This window comes from Ursus maritimus, unplaced genomic scaffold (assembly GCF_017311325.1).
Source record: "Ursus maritimus isolate PB19 unplaced genomic scaffold, ASM1731132v1 scaffold_7, whole genome shotgun sequence".
NCBI classification, from domain to species: Eukaryota; Metazoa; Chordata; class Mammalia; order Carnivora; family Ursidae; genus Ursus; species Ursus maritimus.
In genome coordinates, this window is record NW_024426885.1 from 17,767,065 (window position 1) to 17,781,138 (window position 14,074).

General features: G+C 36.4%; 1 protein-coding gene across 15 annotated transcripts in view; it reads right to left on the bottom strand.

Annotated features, from left to right (window-relative positions):
- The window catches only part of VTI1A (vesicle transport through interaction with t-SNAREs 1A), a 348,230-nt gene that overhangs the window by 281,937 nt on the left and 52,219 nt on the right, over window positions 1–14,074 (bottom strand). The window lies entirely within an intron of this gene.

Consider the following 14,074-nt stretch of genomic DNA (forward strand, 5'->3'; position numbering starts at 1 on the left):
CGATCATATCCGAGGTACATACACTATCAACATGACTTATCACTATTGATGTTGACCTTGGTGCCTGGCTGAGGTAGTGTTCGTCATGTTTCTCCACTGAGAAACTACTCTTTTTTCCCTTCTGGACTGTACATACTATGTGCAGCCCACATTTAATAAGTGGGGAGTCATGCTCTATCTCCTTCAGGGAGGAGTATCGTCATACGTCACTTGGCAGTCTTCTGTACAAAAGAGGTCTACTCAATCATTATTCAATCATTTATTGATATCAGTATGGACTTACAGATATTTATTTTATATTTTGACTTATAGTTTAACACTACATCATTAATTTTGTTGCTCCAATTGTACCAACTTTGGCTCCAATGGCCACCTTTCAGTACTCTCCTCATTTGACCTCTTGATAGCATCAGACATTGTTGCCCACTTTCTCCTTAGCAGTTACAGCACCTCCTCCTTAGGAATTCCTCCTATCCTTCTGGTCTCTCGTTCTCAATCTCCTTCATTATAACTTCTCTCTCAGTCCTCTGAGAGAGGTCTTCATCCTAGACCTCTTCTCACTCATCTGAATGATCTTATTTTTATCCACTGTTCTGACTACCAGCTAGAAGTTGGCAAAGACATGGTTTTTTTGCATATTCTTCTTACAAATCTGATTCCTACTGGGTGCCTCAGAAAACCTGAAGGCAACTCAGATTTAACACACATAATAGGGCATTTTCTTTCTCTTATACTGCTCCTCCTTCTGTTTTCCCTAGTTTGATGTTTGGTTTTACCATGCACACAGTCTCCCCACATAAAAATCTAAACATTCTTCCCAAAACCAATTCCCCAACCCAATCCATCACCAAGCACTAGGGATTATTTTTCAGAATATCTACAACTGGGCTTCTCAGCAATATTTCCAGGATGTCTGTTACCTTGTGAACTAGTCCCAATTCTTTCCATATAACTGTTGTTACCACATATTCCATCCCTCTTTTTATATATGAATTTGAGAGATACATGTATGGTAAGCCTGACATGTTTTAAGGCAGAGGTAAGCCAAAAGGTACAAATTCTCAGTTCCTCATCTTAGGAAGTAAAGGAGACCCCTTCAAACCTATCTTTTGCAAAATATCAAAGCTCCAAAGGAATCACTGTCCAAAGATATAACTTATTTCAGAATAGGAAAATAGAAATAGTTAAAATAGAAAGCAAATACATTTGACAAAAGCGACTACAGGTATATCCCACTTTTGGGAGACTCACATGATGCCACTTTACTTAAAGGCCTACATCAGTACCTGTTTTTGCTAACAAGAAGAAATCTGAAGAGGATTTTTGCTTTTACCAAAACAGGGTGAAAAGCAAAAATAACATTCAGCATTTGTTTTTCAGTGAGCTGTTAGGGAGGCAGCTCCCACCCTGAGCAGTGAAAGTGGCCCCACTCAGCTCCTTCCCCAGGAACAGCACACAGCATCTCAGCATCAGGGTTCTGAATTGGGGCTGTAAGCAGCTCTGCTTTATTTCCATTTGTTTTGTGTATCCATCAGCAGGCTGTGTCCTAAGGTATCAGAAAAGCTTAAGAGAGGTTATTCTTTGGGTCTGGGAACGTTAAAAAATCTTTCCATGTAACAATGATCATTGTTTCCTTGCTTTACATCATTTCGGCTTACGAACGGTTTTATAGGTACTCTCCGCTTTCTGATAGCGGGGGACACCTGGCTACTATGGGAAGACACTAAGCAACAGACCTCTCTCCAACTTTATAAGTCAATAGCACATTTCCCTTTAATTTCAAATACAGGCATATCTCACATGAGCTATTTATTTTGTTGTTCTCCTAAGTCAGATATTCCCATTTTTTTTATTATGTAGAAGCTAAAAGACCACCATTTCAAACAAGATGATGTGCATGCATATTTCTTCTTTGTTTGTCTGATTTGTGTAGCTCAGGAATATGGATTACTTCTGTTATCTGCACGGAGAAGCTGTGCTACAAGGCTGGCATTCAGTTTGCTTTTATCTCGGAGACCCCAAATTGTACCGTTAGGCAACAGAGGGCACTTATCTAGATTGAACTGTCATACAAATAGATTTTTGTCAGCCATTCAATTTGTATTGGGGAACACGCCAACAAAAACAAAACCTGGCAATTTAAAACAACAAACCTATCCTCTCCTGACAGGAACAAATTGCTGTATTTCAAATGAATAAGAACTACTACAGATCGTACATCCTGCGTGTGGGTGCTACGGAAAGAAAAATATTCTTGAAACTAATTCTGTGTAGCTTTTCTGGAAGTGGTCTAACATAAAGCAAGCACGCAGTCTACTTAATACTAATAAGCACACAAGGAGAAAAAACAAATAACACCAACAGACAGGAATTACATGTTATCAGAGGACAATGAGGCTTTCTAATAAAATTCCGGGTCAAAATTCAGTGGCTACATGAAGAACGCAACATTGTGCTGCATTTTTACTTTGTTCTCTGAACTCTGGTGCTTCCAGGAACACAGGTGGTACCTCTGCCCACAAAATATTCAGTCTAAGACCATCATTCCCCGGGAGCCCAACTTGATCCTGGCTCTGTGTCTTCCGTATCCACCGAAAACCTCAGAGAAATGACTTCACCATAGTTTATACCCCTTCCATATCTCAGACCATTTCGAAAAATACTCAGAGTTCATCCATTCAAAGTTGGTTTTAATCTCAGATAGTAACGACATTACATCAGTAAAAACACAGTAATAACATTTTCACAACTTGAAAATAATTTCAATTTGGTCATCAGTATTTAAAATAGTTTGACCCCTTCTCCTATTATTTTTGTTTGATTTTAATCTCTTTCCCTTTTTTATAAGCTGCATCTTCATTCCGGACTTCTTAGACTTGTGAAATTACAAACTACTGGGAGGGAAATAAGCAAACATGAAAATTCAGCCCAGTGAATCCACATCAAGCTGAAATAGAAGATACACAAATCTAAAAGTCAAAAACCATGTAATTTTACTGAACAGAGATCTAATTAGTACGATTATTTGAACACAAAAATTTACATTTAAAAATGAGTTTTCTTTAATAAAAATTATGTCACACGAATTTGGCACTACAAAATTCTGTAATATGTCACATGAAGAAGCTGTACCATTGTATGTTGTGGCAACAGGTGCTGGGTGTCAGGTCTTCAGATTTTATTAAGGGACAATCTGAAAAAACAGTATACTCCAGACACAAGGTGTGAAAAGGGCCTCATGAATGATAGTTAAATAGACAATAGGAGATAGTTAAAATAGACAACAGGAGAAAAACAAAGTGAAATATAATAGTTCAACTTGCCTCTACAGTTTGGTAAATAATAGAGCTATCTATTTTTACTTTGAAGAAAGGTATAAAATTACATTAGTTTAAAAACATGAACAGATGTATGATGTATGCAACATACTTTCATATGGTTCAGAAAACAGGAACATGTATGTAGAGAGTAAAAGATCAGCAGAGAAAGCATGCACACATGATAAAGCAAATGGAGCAAAATGTTAACAGGTAAATCTAGGTAAAGAATATATGTACGCTCTTTGTACTATTCTTCAAACTTTTCTGAAAGTTTGGGATTATTTCCAAATAAAAAGTATACATTGATTAAAAGTGTGAAAAGATTAGTGGGGGAAGAAGGTAGAGGCTCTTGATAAGGTATTTTTCTATAATTAGTTAATGTCTGAGATTAAATGTCCAAATAAATCCTTGATTAGATAATCATTCTTGTTAATCAAAAATATGAGACCATTCCTCAAAAAGGTCAAAATCAGACAACTGAAACTGTTCATTTTTACCATATATGATGGGGTTTTCCATTTTTTTCAGTAAAAATACAGAACTTTATTCACTAGATTTTTTTTTTAAAGATATTATTTATTTACTTGACAGAGAGAGGGGAGAAAGTGAGAGAAAGCACAAGCAGGGGGATCAGCAGACGAAGAGGGAGAAGCAGGCTCCCCACTGAGCAGGGAGCCCAATGAGGGGCTCAATCCCAGGACCCCGGGATCATGATCTGAGTGGAAAACAGACACTTAACCAACTGAGCCACCCAGGCTCCCCTTATTTGCTAGTTTTAAATTAGCAACATAGTTTTCTTTTTGTAGTTCAGTAACTAGAATTGACTCAATCTAAATCATCCATGGTTGGGGCACCTGGGTGGCCCAGTCGGTTAAGCGTCTGCCTTTGGCTCAGGTCATGATCCCAGGGATCCAGCCCCATGTCTGGCTCCCTGCTCAGCAGGAAGTCTGTTTATCCCTCTCCCTCTGTCCCTCCACCCCGCGCTCATGCCCCCCCCCTTTCTCAAATAAATAAAATCTTAAAAAAAAAATAAGTCATCCATGGTCAGAGAAGTTCAAAGCTATCAGGTTAATAATAACAGAATATTATTTACTATTTAAAACGGTTTGGCAATAAAGTCCAATTCTTTTTCCTTCATTTCCTTCTGAATTAGAAGCTTTGAGGACGCTAATTCTAAATTAGGTTGTTTAACAGATAATAAGAAATGATTTATCATTATTATTTCTTTTAACAAAACGCCTAGAGGAACCTAATACAAACCTTACTGGAGTGCTTGCACTAACTACAGATCTTCTACCATGCTCTTAGGTCATTCTCTAATGTTCTGGAAGAGAACACACATTCTCAGATAGTTAGACATGTGCCTGCTACACTTCGACTTGATTTGGCAACCAAGTATTGCTGATCTGTCTAATTTTGAGTGTGATGACCCTGGACAGGGACCGAATGCAATCCTATTCTCTGAAAAGAACACAGCCAATTTTGGTGCTCTATAAATATGCAATCATAACAGAACCTTAGGGCTAGAAGGGACCTTGAAAGGCCCTCCAGTCTGCCTTGCTCCCTTACATCATCCTACACTAAATGTATCTTATAAAAACCTACAGAAGGAGGTGCCTCAATTTTTACAAATGAGGTTTTCCAACAGTCACTGGCTACTGTCAGGAACTATTTCCCTGCATCAAACTCAAATGTGTGGTACTACCGTTGTACATACAGTACAGACCAACAACACCTGCTGCCCACACTTGGCATAACAGTTCTTCACAGATTTGAAGACACTTAAAAACTCTACAACTTTCCATCACGGAAAATGATCCCAGGACCTTCCTTTATCTGTCTAATTTTCCAACTGTTAATCATGTGAGGGGTCTACTCCAGAATTTTCTCTGTTATTTTTAGGGATGGTAGCCCCAACTGCACTCAGAGGTGGATATTAGTAGATTCTTCCAAAATCTAACATGAACCAATGTGTACCCAATCTTATTCATGATACATAAAGCTGAGGTGGTCACTCTTTTTTCTTCTTCTTCCTTATTTCTGCTCTGAATACATTTAATATTCTTTACACACATTAATTTTTATTTGAGTTTTGGGGCTAGTTTCTATTACTCTTATTTGCTGGTCCTTTGAAGAAACAATATGATAAATCAGAGAGACCTCCAATTTGGGCATCTGATGAGTCTGGATTCAAATCCCAGCTTTGTCCTTTTCTAAATGTGTGATTATTAAGCAAATTTTTGAATCCCTATGTACCTCGGGTCTAATCGAGATAAAGTTTATGAAACAGCTAGATAGTGTTGAGCACTTACTAGAATTAAAGAAAAATAACTGCTCTGATAATAATAATAATTATTATTGAGAATGCCAGCAAGTGTCTTTCTCCAGTGTATCAAACTCTGGGTTTGCTGCCTCAGCTCTTTAAGATGTCCTCACACAGCTATGGCCCAACATGACCACATCAGTTCTGCTCTCAGTTGTCATCCAAACTCCTGATAAAAAGACCTGATTGCCATTCCAAACCAGTTCCTTCTGGCTCTTGGGACTCAATTTTGCCTCTTATTTTTGACCTTTTTTCTTTCCTTTTTTTTTTTTAAAGATTTTATTTATTTATTTGACAGACAGAAACAGCCAGGGAGAGAGGGAACACAAGCAGGGGGAATGGGAGAGGAAGAAGCAGGCTCCTAGCGGAGGAGCCTGATGTGGGGCTCGATCCCAGATCAAGGGGATCACGCCCTGAGCCGAAGGCAGATGCCCAACGACTGCGCCACCCAGGTGCACCTGGCCTTTTTTCTTTTGACTCTTTTTACTTATATCTCAACTTAAGTTCCTCTGCTTTGAGCCTTAATGTTTTCTGAGCATTTAGGTTCCAATTCACTCTTTTGCTCTGCCTCTAGAAGAGAAAATACCTGTCTATGTTATCCCAAGCTCTAAAAGGAATTCAGGCAGTAATACAAGATAGAAGCTTCAAAGATAATGCACTTCATTATCAGCACATTATTTAACAGTATGAGTTAAACTAACTATGATTTAAATCCCAGTTTTGCTATTTATTATCTGTGTGACTGCAGAGAGGGTGTCTAACCTTTCTGAGTCTCCGTCTGTACATCTGCATAAGAAAAATAAAAACGCTTTGTTGTAATGATTACATGGGACTTGCAATAAGAACACTGCTGCAGAAGTTCACAGGTTCCCTCTAAGTCATCATTTTCCTTCTCCTTCCCCTCTGGGGTGGGGTGGGTGGGTGAGTGGGTGGATGAGAAACAAGAACAAATATATTCTGAATTCTCTATGCTTGGCAAAACTAGAAGCCAGATATTATTCATATCCCCAAATATGTGGAGAGCTGTCCAAAAGCAGATGAGACCATGCAGAGCTACTTGGTAGAGGGTGACAAAATGCATGAAGGTTAAGAGGTCCCAGTGATAGCTGAGCTCAATAGGCACCAGCCAAAATATACTTCCTAAAGGTGGGAGACTCATTCTGAAGCATAAAATCTATATGCTTTGTTTGAAACAATGGATGTGGGGACAGGCATAAGTGGCCTCTGGCAGAAGCTCTCCTGGACATAGTTTGTTCAAAAAAGCAGAAGAGGCAGTAGCAATTAAAGAATGACACAGGACTTCAGTTCCTTAAAGAATATAGAAGTTTACAAGAGACCGTTGCTTTCACCTTAACAAACAAAGCAAGCTGGAGAAGCAACAAAATCATCAAGTAAAACATTCCAGAAAATCCATCAGCATTTCATAATAAAGAAGAGACCCATGGCCATTCTCATTCCTGAAGGAGTAGAATAAGCCTCCACAGATATAGGTGAGAAGAAACTGGCCAAACCTCTAACCAACTTTTAGGGTCTGCATTAGGGCTGGCACAACCATTAGGATTTCAAAGAACCTGTGCCACAGAGTGAGGTATAAGGTTCACTAACCAATGCTTTCCTATGAGTCATCACTGAGTGCTGAGGACATAGAACTGCTGAGAGATGCTCCCCTGGGCTATGCAAGACCTCCTCAAATCTAAGGCAGCTAACCCTCTGAAGGTGGGATACAAGGCAGCAGAGCTAAGAGAAGACCATGTTAAGTACTCTGAGATCTTGGAAATTGTAGGCTAGGGATGGGGCAAGATAGCTAACAGAAACCTATCTGAGGCATTCCAGCATTTCAGCCACCAAAGGTTGGAGTGGGAGAGAGGAACAGGAGAGCTGAGAGAAAATGCTCTGAGGCATTCTGGGTCTTCAAAGAGTGTAAGCCCACTAATTTCCTAAGGCTTAGGTTAAGTGGAGCAGAAAGAAATCTCCAAAGGTATAGAAAGTTGATATCAGGACTGGAGAGCAAAAACAACTCCCCAGAGACTCAAAAAATGAGCAATGGGGCTATAAAGTAGAGAAAGAGATCCCACAAACCAAAAAGATGGTGGCTTGGCTGAAAAGCAGAATGAGATCTCTGGAAATTCACCAGTGCTCAAAGCTCAAGCCCTGCTGAAAGGAAAAGCCTAACTACAACCTCAAAATGTGAATTAAACTGAAACTGCAAAAAAGAAAGCAGCCACACACAGCCCAATTATAGGTTAGATTGACTTAGCCACTCCACCATAGAAACCTGAAAGAAAAAGGAGTGTTTTTGTTTGTTTTGTGTTTTATTTTTTGATAAATTTTTACTTACTTTGCTCCCTCTTGCTCTTTTATGTAAAATATCCAGCACACAATCAAAAATTACAAGACACATGAAAAAGCAAGAAAATGTGACCCATGGTCACACAGTCAGAGATGATCCATGTATTGGAATTATCACACAGGGACTTTAAAATAACTATGATAAAAATGCTAAGGGATATGGTAGAAAAGATGGACAATATACACTGAAGAGACGGGGAATTTCAGTAGAGAAAGAGTCTCTATAGTCTCTTTTTCTATAAAAATAAACCAAATATAGAAAAATGATAGCACAAAAAATGTGGTATCAAAATGTAATTAAAATAATATCATTAAAATCACTTCAGAGCATACTGGAAACAGCAAAGAAAAGGACCCATAAACTTAAAAGGAGATCAATGAAAAGTACCCAAACCAAAACACAAAGATACAAAAAAAGTGAAAAAAGCAAAGCAAAGCACACAAGAACTATGGAATAATATTAAATGACCTAACATATTTATAATTGGAGTCAAAAAAGGAAAATAGAGAAAATGGAGAAGAAATATTAAAATAAATAATGACTGAAAACTTTATCAAACTGATGAAAGAGATCACCCTATAGGTCCAGCAAGCTCAGTGAATCACCACCTAGGTACAACATAATCAAACTCTCTGCTGAAACACAAAGATACATAGTAAATCTTAAAAGCAGCCAGAGGATAAGAGAACATTCATCACATATAGAAAGTGAAAATGACATAAATGTTGGATGACTTCTCACCAGCAACAATGGAGGCCAGAGGATAATAAAATTATACCTTTAAAGTACAGAAAGGTAGGAAAACAAACAAACCTGTCAAACCCAGAGTCAACGTCCAGTGGAAGTATTATTTAAAGCTGATGGTGAAATAAAAGCTTTTTTTTTTTCCCAGGTAGATAAAAGCGAAAAGAATTCATCTCCAGCAGAACTGTCCAACTGGATATGCTAAAATGAGTTCTTCAGACTGAAGAGGTAAGACACCAAATGGAAATTATAAATTGTGTGAAGGAAAAAAGAGCTTCAACAAGTAAATATCTGGGTGGACATAAAAGATTTTTTCTAAGTATATGTCATGAGGCTCACAGCACATGCAGAAGTAAAATGTAAAACAACAAGGGTACAAAGGGTGGGATGGAATTCTACTATGTAAGGTCTGAACACTGTCCATGAAGTAAAATGATATTGTTTGAAAGCAAAGTGTAGTAACTTAAAGATACACACTGTACTCTCTTACAGGAACCACTAAAAATAACACAGAGGTATACTTAAAAATTTAATACAGGAGACAGAACATAGTATTAGAAACTATGTGATTTATTCAAAAGAAGACAAGAAACAAGGACCAAAGGAACAAAGAAAAAGCACATTATATGTACAGTCACATATGTCAAACATATGTCATATACATGTCAAGTATACCTCAATAAAGAGAAAAAAGAAAAAAATGAAGTGAGCATTAATACTATTACTTAACATTTTTCTGAAAATACTACCAAACATAATTAGTTACAAGTATAAAATTAAAGAAAACCATCACTACTTACAAATGATATAACTGTATATGTCAAAAATTTAAGAGACTCAGCTGAAATTGCAAACAGTAAGTGAATATAATAAGAGAGCAAGTTGAAATATTAAAATACAGAAAACAACTCATATATACAAACGACAACCAGTTAGAAGATGTAATGGAAGAAAGGCTCCCATTTAAGGTAAAAACATAAATGATAAAACAACTAGGAATAATTTTACCTTAATTCATTTATAATTCTGAGGTGAAAAAGCCTTTCTAACTATGATTCTAAATACAGAACCATACAAGATAGACAATTTTGACCATACAAAAGATAAATATTTTTTTTAAAAGATAAATATTTTTGAATGGCAAAATACAGAACAAAGATAGAATAAATTCAGTGTTCGACTTAACAAAGTCTGAAGACAAACCATAAACTGAAAAAAAATGCAAATTCTATTTTGAACAAGGGTTAATCTTCAACACATACCAGGCATACCTTGTAGATATTGTGGGTTTGGTTCCAGACCACCACAATGAAGCAAATATTGTAATATAAAGCAATTAAAATTAATTTTTTGGTTTCCCAGTACATATAAAAGTTATGTTTACACTATATTGTAGTCTATTAAGTGTGCAGTAGCACTGTGTCTAGAAAGAAACGTACATACCTTAATTTAAAAATATTGCTAAAAAATGCTTACCATCATCTGAGCTTTCAACAAGTTATAATCATTGATCACAGAATATATAAAAAATATAATAATAATGAAAGGGTTGAAATATTCAGTTAGTATTGACAATTACCAAAATGTGACACAGAGACACAAAGCGAGAAAATACTGTTGGAAAAATGGCGCCAACAGAGTTGCTCGACACAAAGTTGCCACAAACTTTCAATTTGTAAGAAACATAGTATCTGTGAAGCACCATAAAATGAGGCATGCTTGTATAAAGAATTCTTAGAAGTTAATATGGAAAAGAGCAACAATCACCAGGCCCCTCCCCCCACCCCCAAAAAACTGGCAAAGGGTAAAAACAGTTCCTGAAAACATTCCATCTCACTCATGAGAAAAGTTTAATGAAAACTACATTAAGCTACCCCTTTATTCCTATCAATTTGACCAATACCCAGAAGTCTGATACTTCCTGTTGTAAGTGAAAATTCGTTTTGTGAGTAACTTGTCCTCTCATGCACTGCCATGGGGGGTGTCAACTGGGACATCCCTCATAGAGGACAAGTGTGAAAGGATTATCACTACTGCAAAAGCACACACTCTCCGAAGAAGTAATTCTGTTTTTTTCTTTGTCCACATGAAAAATGACAAAGTTCAATGTCATTCACTGCAGCACCACATGGAATACCAAAAACTATCTATTTAACAAGACTGGTTAAATAAATTTGGTACATTCATACATTGGAACATGATTCAGACATAAAAAAAAAAGAATGAATGACTTTTTACATATTGCTCTCCAAGATCCACTGAAAAGTACAGAAAGCAAGGTGTGGAATAGTATGGACAGTTCATGTTGTCTTCTGTATCGTATGCCATCTTGCTACTTAAAGTGGGGAGGGAGAAGAATGTACATTTTATTTGCTTGTATATACATAAAGAAAAGCTGAAAAGATATACAAGGAGTTAATAACAGCAGTTACCTAGGTTAGGGATTTGGGGGAGATTGGAATGAGGAACTGAGATGGGCGACAGAGGTGGAAGGGAGACTCTTCCCTGCGTAAATGATGATCCTCTTTATCACAACAGGTACCACAATCTCCAGTATCTGCTGGGTAAAAGGTTTCCAACAATGCAAGGACTTTTTGGCAATTGTTAATGAATACTTTGCAGGATAGTTTAAATAATGGGGACATTTTAGGCATAAGATTAAGAAAAATTCCAGAATAAAGTAAGAACTTGTGGACCATGGAGAAGTTTCCCAAGGGAAAAAAGAAGGAATCCCCATGTCTGACTCAAGTGAGGGAAGTGGGTTGGGCGGAATGCCGAACAGAGCGCCACAGGCTGCAATCACATACTGGCCCCTATAAGAAGGGATAAGTAATCCAGTGAATGTTACCCTTCAAAATCTCTGCAGATCTAGCACGTCAGACTTATGCGCATGGGTAAAATAAGAAATGGTAACTGAAGACCCAAGCCATAGTAATATAAATGCACTTTCACATGAATAACAAGAAATAAAACTCTCAAAACCGAGCAATTAAGTGATAAAAGATGATTTCTATCACACAGGCCAGAAGAGTTAAACATTAATATAAGAGCTATCCTCTTTAAGTCTCTCTCCAAGACTGTTTCACAGTTAGTGGAAGAAAACTTAGAAAATTTATTTAAAGAAAACATTTGATCAATGTCAAAAATTTTAATTTTAGGTTTCACTAATTACAGTATTAGCACCTTAGCAAATGGGAATCCTCTACCTTCTTAGAAAAAATAGGCAACATGAAAACTTGTTTGCTTTCTTTCAGGAAAGAGAAAGCCAAGGCAATTTAAATTAAAAGCATACTTCAAACTTCCATAAAAACTCTGTTTTGTTTGTTCCTAAGGAACCAAGATGTAAAAACATGAAAATTAGTTGCTTGCAGGTTACCAACACTAGAAATAGAATAATGGGAAAGAAGTCAAGTTGTTTGTGTCAAAAGAAACAAAAGAAGTTTAGGTTTAATTCTAAGCTACCAATAAAAAAGCACATATACTTATATTAGATTTTATACTTTCTTGAAAAGGTCAAGATCTCCCTATTCCTGAGCAAGCTGTAGACATTGATTCCAGGGACTACAGCCAATGTTAATAAAACAAGATCATGCTATTGATCACAGGCAGGAGTTGGGAAGAAAATGAAGACAGATATATACAACAAGTCTAGTCTCACTTTTAGAAAAATAACTAAAAATACATGACCTGATGACAAGAGGTCATCAATCATGTTCACAGGAATTTAACACATGTAAAATCATATGCAGGCATCCTTCTAATATCCCACATTTACCACATTGATTAACCATTCAATTCCATTTGATTTATGGAAGTTTTTGGTGTTTTGTTTTTTTTTTTGTAAGGATTATTAAGTTGGAGGTCACAGATATAACTGCAGATACTAATCTCTGACATATCCAGGACAGGTTAAAAAAAAAAATTATATTAGATTTAAAAAAAAAGTAAGGATTCTAAGATACCTGAACAGATATATATATTTTGCTACTTAACTTCAAGGCTGGCTAATCACATTATGTTTATTTTTAAAATAGCAATGAGGATATACAATTGTAGAAGTTGGAAGACGTAAGATCATAGAAACTGAAGTAAATATCTACTTTAAAGATTTCCACATACAAACTAAGCTCAACATACTCCAAACTCATGCAATATCTTTTTAAGAAAGCTACATTTTACTTAAGATATTATTTTGGAAAACAAGATTCTTGTTTTCCCCAACCTCCAACCCCCCCCCCCCCAAATCTTATTATTCAATTTACAAGTAAATTTTTGGTGTAAAAGTTCTAGATTTCTGGGGAAAAGAAGGATACCTAGCCAAAAGAAGAAAAAGTTTTTGTTTTCAATCAGTAACTAAATCATGGAGTTTTTGAAAAATGTGACTATTAATATAATACTCTTAAAAAACAAAGTATGTTAGTTAAAATATTATCAGGAAAGAAAAGAATTTTAGGAGTAATATTTATTACTTTTTTCATTTTCTTTCTCTCTTTTTTTTTTTTTATAAATGACTTTTAAGAACCCTATCTAGAATTTGCTTTAAAAGAGAATAGAAAGATGTAAAGTTCTTAAAATAGGGGCGCCTGGGTGGCACAGAGGTTAAGCGTCTGCCTTCGGCTCAGGGCGTGATCCCAGCGTTATGGGATCAAGCCCCACATCAGGCTCCTCCACTATGAGCCTGCTTCTTCCTCTCCCACTCCCCCTGCTTGTGTTCCCTCTCTCACTGGCTGTCTCTACCTCTGTCGAATAAATAAATAAAATCTTTAAAAAAAAATAAAAAAATAAAATAAAGTTCTTTAAAAAGTTTACCATAAAAGACCAGAAATGTTTGAATTAATTATAAACCTGAATATGTCATAATGACATAAAATAAGGAATGCTACTAGTTTTTTAGAAAAAATTCAATTAATAAAGCCACAAAGTTTTACTGAGAATCTCATGCTCAGTAAACAAATCTAAGTAAGACTACAGGCATGGAGTCCATCCATTCATTTCTGCATTTGTTTAGCAATTTTTAACAGCACTACATGTCAGGTATTATATTATTAATAAAACAGATTCCTGGACCGTGAACTCCTCAGTGAGGCAGGCATACAGACAAATAACTGTAATAAGTATAAATTTGTACTATAAAATGGAGGTTTATATTAGTACAAGGGAAAAAAGGAAGGAACTATCCTGGTTTGATCAGGTCAAGAATGGCTTTACATAGGCGGTGTGTGCCCTGGGGCTTACATGATGAGTAGTTTTATCAAATGGAAAAGAAGAAAGAATAACCACTGCAAAACAAAGAAAGAGAATATGTACCATAATTAAAGTCTAAAATATCATGCACGA